We start from the raw sequence: 19,122 nt of genomic DNA on the forward strand, positions 1-19,122 counted from the left end.
TTCAGTTTAGGTAAGATCTTGGGATATTCATCCCTAGATATCGCTGGATATTGCTAGAAATCCATACAGCACAGTGTTCTTGGTATTTCTTGGGATTTTTCGGGCCTGATCTTGGGAAATTGCAAAATCGGGAGTGGTTACACTCCATATAGGTCAGTGCACGTATGGCAAGCCGTTTTAACATTTACCTCGCAATTCGACTTAAGTCGAATACATTTCACTTAAGTGGAATTCAATATCACTTAAGCAGAATACTATTTAACTTACGTGGAATTCTATTTCACTTAAGTGGAATACCATTCCACTTAAGCTTAATTGTATTTTACTTAAGCTGAATTCATCAACTTGTCACTGCATCATACTTAAGCTAAATCTGTTTCACTTAAGGGGATTGTATTTCACTTAAGTGGAAATGCATTTCACTTAAGTGGAATTGTATTCTACTTAAGTGGATACAATTCCACTTAAGTGGAATGTCCTTTCTATTTCACTTAAGTGGAATACAATTCCACTTAAGTGGAAATGCATTCCATTTAAGTGAAATGTGATTGGATATAGTCTATTTCACTTAAGTGAACAGTGATTGGCTAGTCTATTCCACTTAAGTGGAATGTGATTGGCTAGTACATTCAACGCCAAACTTTGCCCATGCCTTTGCGCGCCATTATAAACAACTTGCCGCGATACGTGTACGTACGTGGTGTCGATATGTGCACAATGAATATCGGCTGTCCATCGGGATCCAGCTAGTACTTAACATCCGTGCAAGGTGAGTACGTACGTACCTGACCTGGTACCTGACGAATACCATTACCAAAATAAAGCCATGGCAAATACATTACAAGTGGTTGGAGCTACAGCCGAAAACGCATTGACAAGGGCAAGAGAACGTATATTACTTTTTTTTTTTGATTTTGGATGGAATCTTTTATTTCGTCAAAAGTTTCACTATCTAAAAAGTTATGAATACTGCCTATGTTACTTTAACAAGATGTAAGTCGCTTCTGTTGTGCATGATACTGATTGTTCCCCTGTGCAAGTGAGGAAACAACACTTCGAATTGTCTCTAACAACAACAATTATTTGATCGCATTCCAGCAATGTTTAGATGTGAATGATTAGCCATAGCCATGATGTACACGTGCAACGAGGATCGACTACATCATCATATGTGATGAGCAATTGAATGCGTTACGACGAACATTACCCTAAATTGTATTTATATATAAACCACATATCAACACTTCCACTTAAGTGGAATTGTATTTTACTTAAGCAGAATAGAATTCCACTTAAGTGAAATTGACGAGCAAAAGATATTATTCCACTTAAGTGAAATTGTATTCCACTTAAGTGAAATAGATGGGCTATTTAGCTTAAGTGAAATGTTATTCCACTTAAGTGGAAATGTATTCCACTTACGTGAAGTACAATTCCACTTAAGTGGAATGCATTTCCACTAAAGTGAAATACAATTCCACTTAAGTGGGAGGCATATCCACTTAAGTGAAATAGAAATGTCCATTTCCACTTAAGAGAAATGGAATTCTACTTAAGGGATATTGAATTCCACCTAAGTGGATTACATTTTACTTAAGTGGAAATAACATTTCACTTAAGTAGAATGTATTCCACTTAAGTGAAATGTACTCGACTTAAGTCTAATTGCGAGGTAAATGTTAAAAGGGCTTGCCATATGCACGACCTCTAGCATCACTAATACACAGCCCGATCACTAGACTCATTATCTATCGATGAAGTGGTGTGTTGCCGGATTTTGTCAAGGTTTTGGTACTACGGGCGAAGGTTATTGTTTAAGTTTTGTAACCCATCGGGAAGCGATAAGAGGGGTGGGGCGTAGGGGTTGTGGGTGGTGGGGCATTTTCACGCAGATTGGAACAATCTCAAGAAGTGATAGGTGCGTCCGCTTGCCCCCCCCCCCACGCACTACATGATATTCACAGGAGATGTGCTCAATTCTCCAATCACATGCGGAATTTATTTTTAGATTCATTGTATGAGTTACGGTACGAGGTTAAGGGTTACAATTAGCATTCAGGTCGGAGTATAACATTTTATCTCTGGATGGCAGTGTTGCATCGAAGGACATATGTCTAGTGCAGTTCGCATATAGATCCTGGTCTAATACCGAAATGCATCATGTTCCCGACGACTCGGTCAAGTTCGAGACCAGCCACAGTTGGTTTCATAGCACAATTGTACAATTGTTTATATATATATATATATATATATATACATATATCTATATACATATATATATATATATTATATATATATATATATATATATATATATATTATATATATATATATTATATATATTATATTATATATATATTATATTATATTTTGACGTTTTCAAATTTCCTCTCTCACTAATATATATATATATATATATTAGTGAGAGAGGAAATTTGAAAACGTCAAAATGGAGTTGCCGGTGTAAGGGGTAGGGTGAGGCGCACACCCCTTCCAAAATCATCGATCCGTCACTGGCTACCCTATGTGTATAATAGGGATCAGCCCTGTAATTATGTCACTGTTCTTTTTTCTCTTCCCAGTTGCTTGCCCTTTTTTCTACTCCCTCCTTTTCTCCATTTCCTCTATTTCTTCTTTTTCTTTTCCCTTCCTTCCTCCCCTTCTTTCCCCTCTTTTTCCCTTTTTTCTTCTCTCTTTTTTTTCTCGCCTCTATTTCTTACCTGGGGGGTGCACGCCCCCAATGCCCCCCCTGGATACGCGCGCCCCAACGCCCCCCCTGGATACGCGCCTGATCAAGGTGGTCAGAATTTGACCCTAAGTGACCTTTGACCTCTGCATAGAACATTCAGTTCTTGTACATTTCTGAGCATAAGGATAATCGCAGCTTTGATTTTGATGTCGACAATGATTTCAGGCTTTTGGCAGCTGATGACTCCAATTTACATTTGACCTCTTAACAGAACTGCTCAAAGTGTAATGCTCAGTGAGGGGGACCTACCACCTAATTATGACATTTTACCGATGCTGCAGATATTCACTAAACTAGACTACAAGGTTTTTGTATTTTGGCCGCTGATGACCTCAATTGACATAACTTCATAATTTCCATCTGTAAATATGAGAAAATTTTCAACATGGTACCCTTGACAAGGGCACTTTTGAAAACATGCAAGAGAGAATAAAAAAACCCAGTATTTTTAGGTGCAGGGCAGAGATGGTCTTATGGTATTGCAGAAGTATTCAAGACTATGCATGAAATAAAGATAGATTTCCCCAGAAAAAAATTCTGCCAAACTATTCCTTAAAATTTAGGAGAGCAGTTTTTCAAGAGTTTTAAGTGCAGCTTCCACAACAGTGTTCTCTATTATATCTCTTGCTATTTCAAGGAAAAAATACTGCATATCTTAGTGCTTCAATATTTACACACATGGTGATACAAAAAAAGAAGTAGAAAAGCTTACATATATATACAGTTTATATATATATATATATATATATATATATATATATATATATATATATATATATATATATATATATTTACATATATATATGTACATATAGATAGGGAGTACTCTATTCGAATAAGCCCAAATGAATGATGAAACAAATAATAATAATAAATATATCTTTTAAGAAGCTGCAACATCGGTGGCTCAAAAAGTTTGTGATCCTGAAAGTTTGAGACCGGCAGGTCTTTCTGGTAGCTGGATCGAATCACTTCCCGATTCTTCTTCAACTTTAGTCCTATTTCTAATCCCTTCGGGGGAAACTTCCATCAGCTTGTCATTTTGGATTGATGAAGCGTTCGGCACGTCGCTACCAGAATTGGAACAAACTTTTCTGTCTTCTTTTGCCTTCAGGAGGTTATCGTCTGGTAAGCCTTTCCTGATCTGGTAAGAGTTAGACTGTACTTAACTCGAGAGGTGAGATGGAGGCTTTCATGTCCATAATGAGACTAGAGAAGGGATCTGAATCAGCTACAGGGGCTTGGGATTCCAATTTATTGTCTCTGTCTGATGTTTCATCATCTTCCCAAGTCTCTCCCAAATTTAAGTCTTCTGGAGGTCTCTCAGGGAGCTGTTCCATGGTGGACACCATAGGTGGTTCTGTCCATAAAAGAGTATGAAAGAAAATTACTAGATAGGAATACACAAGCCATGTAAACTAATTTTTAGATTTCTTGACCTTCGACCTCTTTGACGTCATCAATCACACAGGCATGAGTTAACATGGTCAGGCACCCACCCACCAAGCTTGAACTCGACAGGACTTGGGGTCTAGGAGGAGTTGTTTTGCTCACTCACTCACGCACACAGACATACACACCCACACTCACTTACTCACATTTTTGATGTGGGGTGAAGTACAATATCTCATCTCCCTATTCATTACATGAAGGGAGATGAGATCAAAACAAACTCAACACAAGGTCACAAACAGTTCTGCTTTACAGCAAGAAATAGATAGTGGTCTACTTTAAAATGCACTGTGCAGTTTTCAGTACAGTCAACTGTTTATATTGTAAATTTAAAAATTATATCGTTTAAGCAGCTTATTTTAGCCGCCCACCCCTCCTCCACTCACCCCCACCCCAAATCGAGTTCTATTAACCTTTCCAATCCTTTACAACTTGAGATAGTTTAAAATGTCGTTACCAAGACACAGCGTTACCTTTCAACAAGTTACATTTATGGTAAGTAAACATTCAGTTTGGGATTATCCAATAACTTGTCTCAATACATTGCATTTACTTTTCCCAGTCAGTTTCTTATTTTTGAATTGTTTTACAAAAGAATAAAACATAGATAATATGTTGCCAGCTGACAAAACCTTGCTTAAAATAAAACATGTTTAGAGAGTGAAACTTACTTATGACTGGTTAAAATGTCCCTGTAACTATCGCTACCACTGGACTTCGTGTTCAGAGATGAGCCATGCTTGTACTCGGACTGAGCCGTATCTCCTAAATTTTCTATAGCCACTTTTTGTGGGGAGAATAAACTGCAGCGGAAGATGAAAGAAAAGAGAACCAACAATGTAGACAGACAGAGGGTGAAAGAAGAACAAACAAAACACACTCAATGAACGTAAGAATATGTACGTCAGGAAGCAGGTGGATGGCAAAATACCTCTTGCGGTAATGAGCTTAAAAATCATCCATCACTGATAGCAACAACTGCGGTATGCCTTTTAACCCTTTCAATGCCTTAGGTGCCCTCTTGATCATCCTACAACTTTATCATCTAAGTCAGGGCTCTAAGATTGTCCAAAACTCCAGCAAAATTTGTGCCAAGAACCAGTAAATATTGAGCAGCTGCAGGAAATGTTAAGGTTTTGATGTACAGTTTTCAAAAAACCACTGAAAAAAAGTTGCTCTTAAAATTCTGTCTATTCTACATGTTTTTTCTCACTCTGGAAACCATGCCCCTTGGTGCCTTTTCACAAGTGTATGTAAATAGCCTTGTTTTCCTACTAAAACTACAAAGTTGCCATAGTGCCCCTGCTATCTCAATGAAAATCAAAGACAATTTCTAATTCTCTCCCTCGAAATAGTGGCTGTGCCCCTCCGGATTCTTAATGAGAGTACATTAATAAACTGGGTACTTAGGTAAAAACTGCAATTGCTGATTCAAGGCACCAAACTGCATTAAATAAAAGCTTTCAATATACAAATATCTCTGCATCCTACCCTGTTTGTTTCTGTTACAGCTTATTGTTGCTCCATTTACTGATACTGTTTATATAAAAAACTACTTATTATCGACTTTTGTTTTCAAAAATATATATATATATATATTTGTATGGTAGTTCGTGGAATAGCGACCCATACTTTATTACAGATCAGTACGCCTGACGATTGCTGTACAACTACTTGTACAAGAGCGAAACTCTGATTAGCAATGGACTCTTAATAATTTAATGTTTATTACAATATATATATATCAATATATATCATGCTCTACTTCGGTATTGAGCCCTCTCACCGTTGATAGTATTTTAGCTATATTTTATAGTTTGGCTCCTGAACCTCGGTTGAGCACTCTACTTACTAACAGCAGTACATGCTTTTACAGCTTAGTATGGAACGATACAACATGAACTACTCGGGCAAGAACATTCCTTTGCCATCAACTAGAGAATACTTGAAAAGACTGCTAGAGATGACAGAGAAGCTGATAAACGGATGCGATGGAGAGCATTATTTATCCTGGCCGACACTGACACCGATGCGGAAACGAGTGACACCAGCCGTGACGAGGACAACACCGCCACCACCGATGCATACCGGCTAAAATCGAGATGCGTCCCACCACAAATCCCGGAGTTGGCTTCATTCGAGTCCAATATGCTGGAAATGGTCGAGAACACTAAGTTCAAGGAAGAGCCGGAGAAGCTCCTGTCCAACCTCAAGAAGGACATAGAAAACATCACATCCTCTAAAGAAATCTTCGTAGAGGCGGACAAAACCAGGAACATGTACAAGATGGACCCCGCCAAATACGGTGGGTTGCTAACTGTAAACATATCTCAGAAATACAAATATGCGGACCGCAACACCGCCACCGAAATAGACAATGAAACACAAGTCTAGCTGACAAACTAAAAATAGGTAACCGAATAAATAAAACTGGACCCAAAACGGCTTTCGTGACGATCAAGGACCACAAAGAAATTTTTCAAGATAACACAAAATGCAGGCTAATAAACACAAAAAAAACCTGAAATGGGACGAGTGAGCAAGGCCATGCTTGACCACATAAATGCAAACATACCACAAGCGTACTGGAATGGATTAAAAATATACAGGAAAAGAGCAGTCTCACCTTTCTGGTCTTCGATATTGTTGATTCTTACCCTTCAATAAGCAAGGATCTCATGCACAAATGTCTAGCATGGGCCAAAGCATACACCAGAATCAGTGATACTGAATACAAGACTATCATGCACGCAAGGCGATCTCTCCTTCACGATCACAAGGGCAAAAGAGAAGAGAGACATGGGTAACCAATTCCACGTCTCAATGGGTGCATTTGACAAAGCGGAACTTTGTAAATTGGTGGGAATATTCATTTTGAACCAACTGGAGAAAAACCCCGATATCACTGGTTTGGGACTATACAGGGACGATGGGCTACCAGTAATGAGGTCATGCTCAGGCAGCAAAGCAGACAGAATACGAAAAAGCCCTAATCAAGATCGTTCATACATGTGGACTAAAAATCACTGTCCAAACGAACTTGAAAACAGTCAACTTCCTTGACGTCACTTTGAACATGAATACCAGCGAGTACCAGCCCTACAGAAAACCAAACAACGAACCAATCTACATACAGTAAGCCAACACTCGAACCACCCGCCCGGAATAATAAAGAACATACCGCCAGCCATCGAAAGAACAGTCTCTGGTCTATCATCTAACCAGGACACATTCAAGGAAGCAGCACCCACCTACAATCATGCCCTCCGGTCAGCTGGATACAACTATACTATCAAATGCCAAAACAAGGAAAACAAAAACACCAAACAGAACAAGAAACGCAGGTCAAGAAAAATCACATGGTACAACCCCACATACAGCAAGAACGTAAAGACCAACTTTGCGGCGGACTTCCTAAAACTCATCGACAAGCAATTCCCACAGACCAACAAGCTACACAAAATCTTCAACAGATCAACAGTCAAAATAAAGTTTCAGCTGTATGAGAAACATGCAACAGATCATCAAGTCACACAACTCAAAGGTCATGAAAGAAACGAGCCAACCCCCCCCCAGGAAAAGACATGCAACTGCCGAGAAGTAGACAGTTGCCTACTTCGCGGCAACTGCTTGGTTAATGACGTCATTTACAAAGCCACCGTCACGTCAGGAACCGACAACGCGTCATACATAGGCCTCGCGAGCAGAGAATTTAAGAAGAGATTCAACAACCACACCAAATCATTCCAACATGACCGATATAAGAAAGAAACGGAACTCTCTAAACACATCTGGCAACTCAAGGAGAAAAAAGCTGAATATTCAATACACTGGGAAATTGTGTCACAGTCCAAACGCACAAGCGGCAGTCTGGTCTATGCAATCTTTGCAAAGAAAAGCTCCAAATTACCACCCTCAAAGGCAACACGCTCAACTAGAGAAGCGAGCGCATCTCTACCTGTAGACATGGCAACAGACACAAAAGGAAACCACCCAGCCGTGTCAAACCCAAATGGTAGTTCATGGAATAGCAACCCATACTTTATTACGGATCGGTAGGCCTGGCGATCGCTGAACTCCGAGCAGCAATGGACTCAAAATAGTTAACGTTTATTACAATATATATATCTATAATATATATAGATATATATAGATATATATATAGATATATATATATATACAGATATATGTATGTGTGTATATATATATATATATATATATATATATATATATATATATAAATGAAAATCGTAATGAGTTGGAAAATCAAGAACAGTGAAAAAACTTTCAGCCTCCACCGGGATTCGAACCACGGGCCTCCCGCTCTGTACGCGGACACCCTAACCACTAGGCTATGGACGCTGATTGTATGTCCAGAGGTTCGAAACCGGTAAGGAAGATCGTAATTCCACTGTAGGCGTTTGTCACCTGTATCGAACAATACTAGTTCTGTTTTTGGTGACATATTTTGCCTTACTCTAGAGATCAAACATGATGCTAACCAACTCGAAAATCATTTGTGATTCCTAAAGCCGGATCTCGAAAGAGATACTTTGAACAGACTTTATGTTAATGCAATGGAGGTAAACGACAAAGGCAAATGAATATATATAAATGAAAATCGTAATGAGTTGGAAAATCAAGAACAGTGAAAAAACTTTCAGCCTCCACCGGGATTCGAACCACGGGCCTCCCGCTCTGTACGCGGACACCCTAACCACTAGGCTATGGACGCTGATTGTATGTCCAGAGGTTCGAAACCGGTAAGGAAGATCGTAATTCCACTGTAGACGTTTGTCACCTGTATCGAACAATACTAGTTCTGTTTTTGGTGACATATTTTGCCTTACTCTAGAGATCAAACATGATGCTAACCAACTCGAAAATCATTTGTGATTCCTAAAGCCGGACCTCGAAAGAGATACTTTGAACAGACTTTATGTTAATGCAATGGAGGTAAACGACAAAGGCAAATGAATATATATAAATGAAAATCGTAATGAGTTGGAAAATCAAGAACAGTGAAAAAACTTTCAGCCTCCACCGGGATTCGAACCACGGGCCTCCCGCTCTGTACGCGGACACCCTAACCACTAGGCTATGGACGCTGATTGTATGTCCAGAGGTTCGAAACCGGTAAGGAAGATCGTAATTCCACTGTAGGCGTTTGTCACCTGTATCGAACAATACTAGTTCTGTTTTTGGTGACATATTTTGCCTTACTCTAGAGATCAAACATGATGCTAACCAACTCGAAAATCATTTGTGATTCCTAAAGCCGGATCTCGAAAGAGATACTTTGAACAGACTTTATGTTAATGCAATGGAGGTAAACGACAAAGGCAAATGAATATATATAAATGAAAATCGTAATGAGTTGGAAAATCAAGAACAGTGAAAAAACTTTCAGCCTCCACCGGGATTCGAACCACGGGCCTCCCGCTCTGTACGCGGACACCCTATATATATACAAGTAATGCCGTATTATATTCAGATTACTCATACACCTCGTGTATATAGGTTATGCATGACATATTTGCATATCATATATTTATAAATAGTAACTAATGTATATGTTACTATAATCATTAAATATAATTTTGTCCGGCACGGCTTTCTGTATGATGTTGTAACGTTCGGCAAGCTCATAAACATATATATATTATAAATATTAGACACTGGTTTTCGTAGGTGGGAGAATACAAATGTATGAACCGGGCGGCTGTCAGCAGTGCACGAGGGAAGCACATACAAATCACTTTCACCCACATAGGGCCCCGCTAGTAACGCAGTAAATACACAGGATGTTGAGGAATCTGCGTGCAAGTATTAAATCAGCATCATTTCGAGCGTGAGCAAATATGATTTTTTTTGTCTCTGGTTGAAAGGTTAGCAGAGCTTGTCACAAAACAAGTTTTGAAGGTCATCGGGAAAAATTAGTTTCAAGGTTGAGCCTGAACTTAAGAAGTGTTTCAAAGTTACTTGTTAGGCTCACTTTATTGTAAGTTGGGCCCACTATTAGTATCTGTCGAATGCAAGTCGGGTCTTGAGATAGTTAATCCAGTGTAACATTGCAGCATTAAATCGCTCCTCGTGATTATTAGAGCTGTTTGGCAATGATATAGTGTGAGTTTACAGTATTAAACTGTTTACCTATTTTAGCCATGTATATCCTACCATGTAGTCACACAGTGTCTGTATAATATGTCTTCTTTCTCTGTCATTAGGCATTCTTTCTGCTTTTAGTCTTCCCTCAAGCACTAGTAGCAGCCTTGGAATTTTGAACTTCTTTGGCCATTAATTCCTATTTTGATAGAAAACAAACAAAACACACTGTTGATTGTTCATAGTTTCAACTTATCAAATATAGTTTCTGTGATTCAACTAATGGCATTCTATGCTGACCAAATGATGGTAAAATAAAAGTACTAACAAGTTATTAAATTGTTTGTTAACAGGTGTTGGACTTCTGAAAACGTTTATAATTCTTATGCGGTCAAATAAAATGTCCTACACATAGACACACAATATTGCTCAACCAATTGCTGAATACTAGTCGGCATGATAAAAGGGTCCTGTGGTAGTATACACCTATGAAATGCCCCAATACACACTAAATCAAAAAGTAATGTGATCCCTTAATCTATTTAGCTCTCACAAGCTTAATGCAACCAATAACTGGATAGCTGACAAGTTGGCCATTCAAAGCACCCTCAATTTTCTATATCATAACCATGCAGATTGCTTGTTTACTATGAGAGACTGAAGTTTTCCTCACTTGTAAACAAACCTCTTTACTCAGCAGAAATCAATTTTTGTATGCTGTTCCAGGGAGGCCTAAATTGGTCTAAACTTACCTCAACTGACCAAATTTTTGTATCACTTGTACTCTCTTTCATGCTCCTTAACATCCCTGCCAAGAAAACACCAGACCCTAATTGATAACATATCAAGAAATTTGTTCTCCTGTTGCTTTTTCTGAATGAGAACACTTATGGTGGATTGATGTAAATGCTAATAGGATTATGCCATCTTAACTAACAATTGAAATTTTTTAGACTCCACATTAAACCTCTTTTAATGATTGTTTGAGAAGTTGTGACTTACACCCAGGGACGTGGCTAGAGGAGGGGTGGGTGTGGGGGTGTCTCACCCCCGAACTTGATAAAACTGACGATAGTTGGAAAATTGGAGTGCGACAGTTGGAATTTCCGACTGTCGCACTACAGTTTATCTAGGCCTATTCATATATTCCTGTGATTGTGAATGACCTAAAAATTGAAAAATTTCGGTCAAAATTGGCCTTTAATCAGTCATATTTACCACGTTTGTCTTGCCACTTTCATAAATTGTATCTCGCGATTCTTATACTCCACCACAAAAAACTTGGTATGATTTTGAATACTCCAAAAAAATGCCTAATAGAACTACTGTCATAGGCGTAGGGGCCCAATATGATTTGGGGGCGCTGATTTGGGAAAAATATAACCAAAATTGTTCATGTTTCGCGTGTTACACATGTCAATGCGCATATCATATAGTCATGCACCGGTTTTTACATCGCATGCCAATAACATACAATCATATGCTGTGTTATTACCCTTCCATATTGGTTAGAATTATTGGGGAAGTCAATACAATATTTATGGTAATAATAATATCAGTTTAACCATTGAAAAACACATTGCAAATTATCTTTCTTTCAGTAGGTAAAAAACATTTGGTTGGGGAGGCTAATAACTTTGTGAAGTGAGCGCCAGTGGAGACAAATGTATCGAAAAAAAGTTCAGAACAAAAGTGCAGTCAGTCGCGAAAGACGCCACTGAATAGGTCACTAGGAAATTGTTATATTTTAATGGGTAAAAGGAAAGATGTGTTTGGTAGGCGTGCAACAACATTGAAGCCAGGTAACAGGTTCGGTTTTACAGCTCGTACAGCTGATGCCAACCGCACTGGTGACATGCCTACCCCTTCTGATGTGACACCTATTCCTCTTGCAAACTTAGAAATGAAGAATTTGTGGGACTTGGCTCAAAGGTTGTGTTTGGATGCATTCTCTGAAGAAACAAAGGTACTGTAAGCTCTTGCCCATCTACAAAGGTTTAAACCAAGAAGCAAACCTGGCAAGAATCCCACAAAACTAAACATTGCACGGCAGTTAGGCCTGCATCAGATGTAGATCAGTTCAAGTGCAGCTCATAGATGGTCAGCAGCATCTCTCTTCCCAGTCCCGCTGTCAGAACACTACAAAAGTCAGCCAACCAGTTTGGACCTGCAATAGAAGAAATGAATGAAAATGATATGTCAGAAAGGGGGTGTATAAAGAAGACACTGCAACTGCATGGCCTCTCAAAAGACTCTCCAATTTTTGCAGAATATGATCGTCAATATCATACCTGTCTGCGTAATGCAAAAAGTAAGACTCCATTTGTTCGTGCAAGCCAATACAGAGATGTAATTGTTGAGAATGTCACCATGGATAAATTTAATTTTGATTACAATCACAGTAACAACTGTAACTTAATTGGTGAAATGAATAGAAGAAGGAGTCACAAGTTGCAATTTCCAGGCAATGAGGGCTGTTCAGTAAAGATGCTAATGTCAAAGATGAACAGAATGGTGGAAAGATTTGTGCATCCATATTACTTACTGGTAAGAGCCCACTAAAGGAGAAGTGCCTAACAACTGATGCTGATGGCAAGGCATGTAAAGGGTTCACTGGTACAATGGCTGCAGCTACTCATTCTGAAACAGAGAACCATATGCTGTTAGACCAAGTTCACCTACTCAAGTCACTCTGCAGAGCACTGGCTAAAGCAGTACTCTCCTCTGATATGTTACCTGCACAAACTGTGACTAGGAAGCACTTGATACAAAAGTGCATTGCAGAGGACTTGACCTGCCTTGTACTGGCAGAGGTGACTACTTGCAGGAATTAAAGCCCTCAAATACGACCACTGCAAAGTTGTGAAGGCTTTATCAACATGTTAAGACTGCCTTGCAAAGTGCTACACTGGAAATCATTCACATTGCCCAAAGCATTCATTTGTATGCAAGAGGGGCAGGAAGTACACATTTCCATTCATGCCAAATGCTACAAAGAGATCTCTGCTAATATCCCACACTGACAGCACACAACTACAGTACTGATTTCGCTTAACTCCCGTTGAAAAAAAATCAACGATCGATAAAATAAGTTGAAAATCGATAAAAAAAGTTGAAAATCGATAAAAAACAAATAATTTCATTAAGATTTAGACTACTGCGGGCACGGTTGTCAACGTAGTTTCAACGAAATTTCCACGAAAGTTATCGCGATCAACAACGGCAAAGGCAATTTTAGACATATCAAGGTTGTGACCTACGTTAAATCCTTAGTGTAACTACAGCCGTTTTCAGACTATACCAGAAGTGGCCGAGGAATATTACAAACGTTGCAAAAGTTTGATTGTATATAAGACAGAGTAAGTTCTGTACTAGGTGTTTGAAAAATTATTTGGCTAGGATAATAAAAACTGGTCTTGGTCGATCGTAACAAGTACTTAAGTTATAGGCTAGTATTAAACTAAGATAAGTTTAAGTAACTCACCAATGAACGCAGCGTCAGAAAAACAAGAAATAAAAAAAAAATTTACACAATGAAACAGTCGTAGCTGGTTATCAAAGAGATCTTTTTTTCCAATAAATTCCTGTGTTACTTGACGTACTACAGTACCGTTTACCGCACTCACTTTCAAACCAAAAAATCTCCCCCCGGCTTCAATGCACGCAAAATAAAAAACATCCTGTTACTTTCCCCCTAACCCAGCTACTGTAAGTTGTCCGCGAATGCAGATGGACTGCCCTGACTTGTGCATTCCCTACCCTGGATATCCCCAGCGACCAAACTTTTTGGAGAGGCCTAGTCCAATCATAAACCTGGCTTTGTCAAATTCACGCCTACCATCTGTTAATTAGCATAGTATTTATCTTCGTGGGGGGTTTAGCACTGCAGAAGCTTTGGCTGGCTTACTCTAGAAGCAAACATTATTTTGCCCCTACTGTTCATAATGGAATGGATGTTACCTGTAACTAAGCTAATTGAAAACCAAATATTCATTCATATATATATAAGTAGAACAATCCAGCAGGGATAGAAAGTTTATCTTGAATAAACCAATCAGAAGTTGTGCTATTAATAAAACTTGAAAACACCTGGCCAGCAAAAGAGTTGCAAACAATTGTTTCCATGACTACTAAGAAAATAAAGCAGTGGCTTGGGCCCAAGTTGGGGAGAAACCTGTGGAAAATGAATATATTATCATTGCTTATTTGAGTATTGTATATTGGGAAGAGCTGATCGAACATTACTGGGGAGGGCTTTCAACTGGCCTGACGGCATGTAAATTAAATTTAATGAGAAGGGGGTTTTTATGAGTCTCCCGGTATGCGTCACATGAGAAGTAAATGTTTTGTTTTTCGATTTTATCATCATTTTTCAAGTGGAACAGCTCATAAAATCATATCAATCAAATATCCTTCCTTAGTTTTACTAATCAGGAATGTTTGACAAGGCATGCAATGCATCGTTCAAAAATGTAATTTTAAACTAGAATTGAAAATGAACGACATAAAACAATATCTGTGAAGCGTGTGGAGCACAACTTTGAATATTCGTTGTGAAAGAAAACATAATGAACAATGTTTACTGCGTAAATAAATGTTGCGGAACTGGTATGGAGAAATTACGTACTGCAGCTTACGTCAGAGAAGCTCGTAAATGACACAGGTGGATAGAGCGCATCAAAATTCGGTTTAGGAAATCCCTACACAGCTGACAAAAGTCGATATCTCCTTTGTTTTGAGTTATAGGCGATTTTGTGTTTTTGCGATATGGTTTTCAGTATATTTTCATTCGATAAAGTCGTTTTTTTTTGTGTGTTTTAAGGGTGTGACCTAACGGATATTTCACTAACCATTTAACCGTATAACCTGCCGGTAGGTTAAACTTTTAAACGCTGTTTCCCGATTGCGGCTTTTTCGACGTAATGTCACTCAACTTTTAATGAAAAGAGGACATTATGAGTACAATAATTAAGGGTTTTTTTTTCAAAAAAGTAGCAATTCAGGCAACACGACAACGATCAATGTATGTTAATTACTAATTAGGCCCAATAATATTGCGAACATTACGTGTAATAATTGATGAAAAGAATAACACACCTGATCAGTATATCGTGGTCTTCAGAAGTTCAGATCGGCAACATCGTAACTTTTGAAGAAAAAAAACCATATATTTGTCTATCTATCACAAGATTTTATACAAAAACTCGCCTAACTTAGCAAACTTACCCACCTTTCCTGCTTACTCATTAAAAGTCATGTTTAGAAAACAAATTACGCACGCACGTGTTTTGCGATGGGTTGTCGCAGCCTCCGATTTCATTTTCTTTCTCTTGTGTCACATACATGATACAGTACTTTACATTTGATACAAAAGTTTCTTCAACAACAGCTTCCCAAAATTGGTGTCGCAATAGGTTAAATTTTAACCGCGCAGCGCAGTACCATTCATAATTTGCATATTACACTCGGCGTCCAGATGGCGGAAGAATGTAACATCATGTTCAATGTGTTGTGTCGTTCCCATGGTGCGATGAACTTGGGCAAGTTCAAATGTCAATGACCTACTTATGTTCTATGACCAATGTCAGTGGAAATTATGTGTGTAAAAACTTGAATTTTTTCCACGTGTTATATATATATATATATAGAAGTTTTACGTAAGCGGAGCGAATTTTGGGGCGGCTCGTTGATTGTGAGGAAGCACTTATCTAAGCATCAATATTTGTGAAAAATATCGTAAGGTTTATCATTTTCATTCATATTCTTTTATGTTTGCCGCAATCCCGCCCGCAATGCATGCACAGTATAATACCATGTGTGGAAAAAATGGCTGTATACGTGCGGTCCTGAGAGAGCCAACTGGCCTTGTGTTGTTAATGTTATTACGATACTTCCTAGAACGAACATTTGCGTCTTTTGGCGTCGACATATTTTCACACTGGATTTCACCATGCCATTGATCGGTGTACACGGGTGATATATGTCGCAAATATAAACTGAGAAAACAAATTGACGACACTATCATGAGCTTGTGACTATTGACCTACTACTATAGTTATATTGAACACATTATTCATGCCTAAAACATCGTTTTTCTGTTTTTTATTGATAGTTTGCAGTACATTACTCAGTTCTTCACATATTTTTAAATAACTTTCATGTTTAAAATGTATTTGATTTTTTTTTTTAATTTTCCGTTTATACGGTTTGTGATTTTCTAAACGGATAGTGCATTTGCTGCCGGTTTAACAGTTAATCGTTTAAACGGTCACACCCTTAGTGTGTTATCTTGTTCGGAAATGATCCGAAATGAAAGTAATAACTGTTAAGTTTTTCCACTTCTGGTATAAAATTATTCCATCAAAGTTAACCTGATTAACATGTCTCATGCCAAATCTATATTAAACAAAATAGAAAAAAATAAAAAGAGAAAACGCATTTTTGAAAAATGGAAGCGTCCTAGTAGAATGGGCGGGGCATCTTTATTTTGCTTCAAGTAACATGTTTTCGCTCGGAAACAAAGTTTCATACTTCAACTCTAATAAAAAACCAAATTTACATCTCTTAAGAAAAACTATTTTTCGCAATCTGCAAGTAAACCAAGTTTATTTATGTCCATTCATTGTTATTTTAATGGTTAAACAGCACTCCAACTTATCTGGAAGGGTGCCTCGTGGTACATAGCTTGTACTGCAACCTCCAAGATAGCCTGGCAAAGTTAAGACTTATGTCACTGTGTTTGGGATTCAGTCAGAAAACGTCCCCCATCAGTTTTACTACATGTTTCTTTGAGTGTTACTACTCATACAAGCCTGAGAATGCTTTTGTAAATATTCTTGCTTTCAAACGACTGTACCAAAGTCTAATTGATACTAATAAACGAAGTTACGCGTTTTTCGACGTTTCGCTTTACCACATATTGACCTTCTATTTCATTTAAAAAAGAATTTCAAAGTATCGTTGAAAATTCCACGTAGGAAATGACTGAGATCACCAATCGTTAAAATTCCTGGAATTTCGATAAAAATCGGCAAATTTCGATAAAAAACGAAGAAATTTTTTTATTTTCCTTTTAACAAATTTCAACGGGAGTTAAGCGAAATCAGTACTGTAAATTAAATACCTGAGACACCCACCTGCAGCAAACGTTTATGGTCCACTCAGTTTCAGACTTCCACTCAAAAAGCAGAGGTAGTCAATAATGCTTTCGAGTTTCCAATCCAAAACATAGCACAAACATTTCACGCAACAGTCTGTACAGGGACGACAGTGCCACAAACATTACAAATAAAGGGCCTGAAGAGTCCATAGCCAGGAAGATGGAAGCTGCAGGATTAGAGGTGAGCTCAAATAGTCCATGTATCCAGACTCTGAAACAGATGCAAAGGAAACAACAGTATGATAGACTATATAAGAGAGACAGAGCATACAGAAGGAGGAGAGCACAACTCAGAGAGAGAGTACACGCTACATTGTAGAACTAAAAACATAAGCCAGTCCAGTGATTGATGACATATCAAAAAAGATGTCTCCTGTTGCTTTTTGGCACTTTTTCTGAAGAAGCACACTTGGTGCGGATTGATATAAAAGCTAATAGGAGTATGCCAGCTAAAGTAACAGTTGACATTTCTAAAATCCACTTTAAACCTCTTTTTATGATAGTTTCAGAAGTAATGACTTATATAATTTTTGTTTATCTCTGTCTATTGTGTGAATCTTCACTCACACATGTTGTACAGTTTATATGAATAATACAGTACTGAACTTTAAACAAGTGAGAGCCCAATGATTGACATATTCCCTAGTGTGATTAGAAGTCATTCCATCAGCATGGCTGGCATCTACTGCATGTCTAAATTGTGCTTGGGTCCACAGAATGTGTTTTAAGCACAGTCCCTCAGTTGGTGCTACTAACCCCCTCTGGTGGAAACTTGACGCAAGTTGGCCTTCTTCCCTGTGAAAATGTGATCACTCCCTGTATCGAGTAAACTCTGGTCCTAAAATGAAAGAGAAAAGTTACTTGTTACTTTGGCATTGCTTTTCAAAGGTATTTTGTCAGATTTTGTTGCGAAAACTACTCAGGGGAGCTATGTACTAGCTGTGACCAGATCTAGAATGAGGGCGCTGTTCAAGCAACATTCCTAAATCGTTGTAGTAGATCATATTGACTAGTTTCTGAGTGTAAGTCTTGTCTTGTATCATTCTATGTGCAGCTATTCAACTTCTTAGACTTCCAATAAATGCTTATAAGCATTTAAGCATTTGTATACAAACAAACTAGTGAATAGGTCACTGGAATTTTGTTGAACTTTGAGGATAAAAAACTGATTATTATTATGAAGAATGGGTACGGTCATGTACCTCACAACTGATGCTGATGGCAAGGCATGTAATGGGTTCAGTAGAACAATGGCTGCAGCTTATCATTCTGATGTAGTACACCTAAACAGGTCTCTCTACAGAGCACTGACTAAAGCAGTACTCTCCTCTGATATATGACGAAATCTACAGTAAACAGGTTAGTAAATTTGCAAGTCTTATTAAGGGCCTGTCACAGTGCTATGATGGCTCACAGAGACACAAGCAATGGATGTGACACCTCCACACATAGGCTGTTGTGGCATATGTGGGAGATGTGAAATGATTTGGTACTTAAAAGTTAATTTCTTTAATACTTTGAAGAGCAGATGCTGGAATGTGGCTCTTCTCTTAGCTGCCAGGGATAGCATTGTGCGGATAATGCCATATGCTGGTGCCCCTGGCATACTGATGGTGTAGGCACCTGTCCACATCCTGCATCCCTTTGTGTAACTTGCT

The 19,122-nt window shown here is 38.4% G+C and overlaps 1 protein-coding gene across 1 annotated transcript in view; it reads right to left on the reverse strand.

Moving 5' to 3' along the window:
- The window catches only part of LOC139977961 (uncharacterized), a gene marked incomplete in the record, with an annotated part of 396,810 nt that overhangs the window by 228,269 nt on the left and 149,419 nt on the right, over window positions 1–19,122 (reverse strand). Inside the window, 1 exon segment of the mRNA XM_071987784.1 lies at window positions 17,442–17,601.

The sequence above is a fragment of the Apostichopus japonicus genome, chromosome 12 (assembly GCF_037975245.1).
Source record: "Apostichopus japonicus isolate 1M-3 chromosome 12, ASM3797524v1, whole genome shotgun sequence".
Lineage (NCBI taxonomy): Eukaryota > Metazoa > Echinodermata > Holothuroidea > Aspidochirotida > Stichopodidae > Apostichopus > Apostichopus japonicus.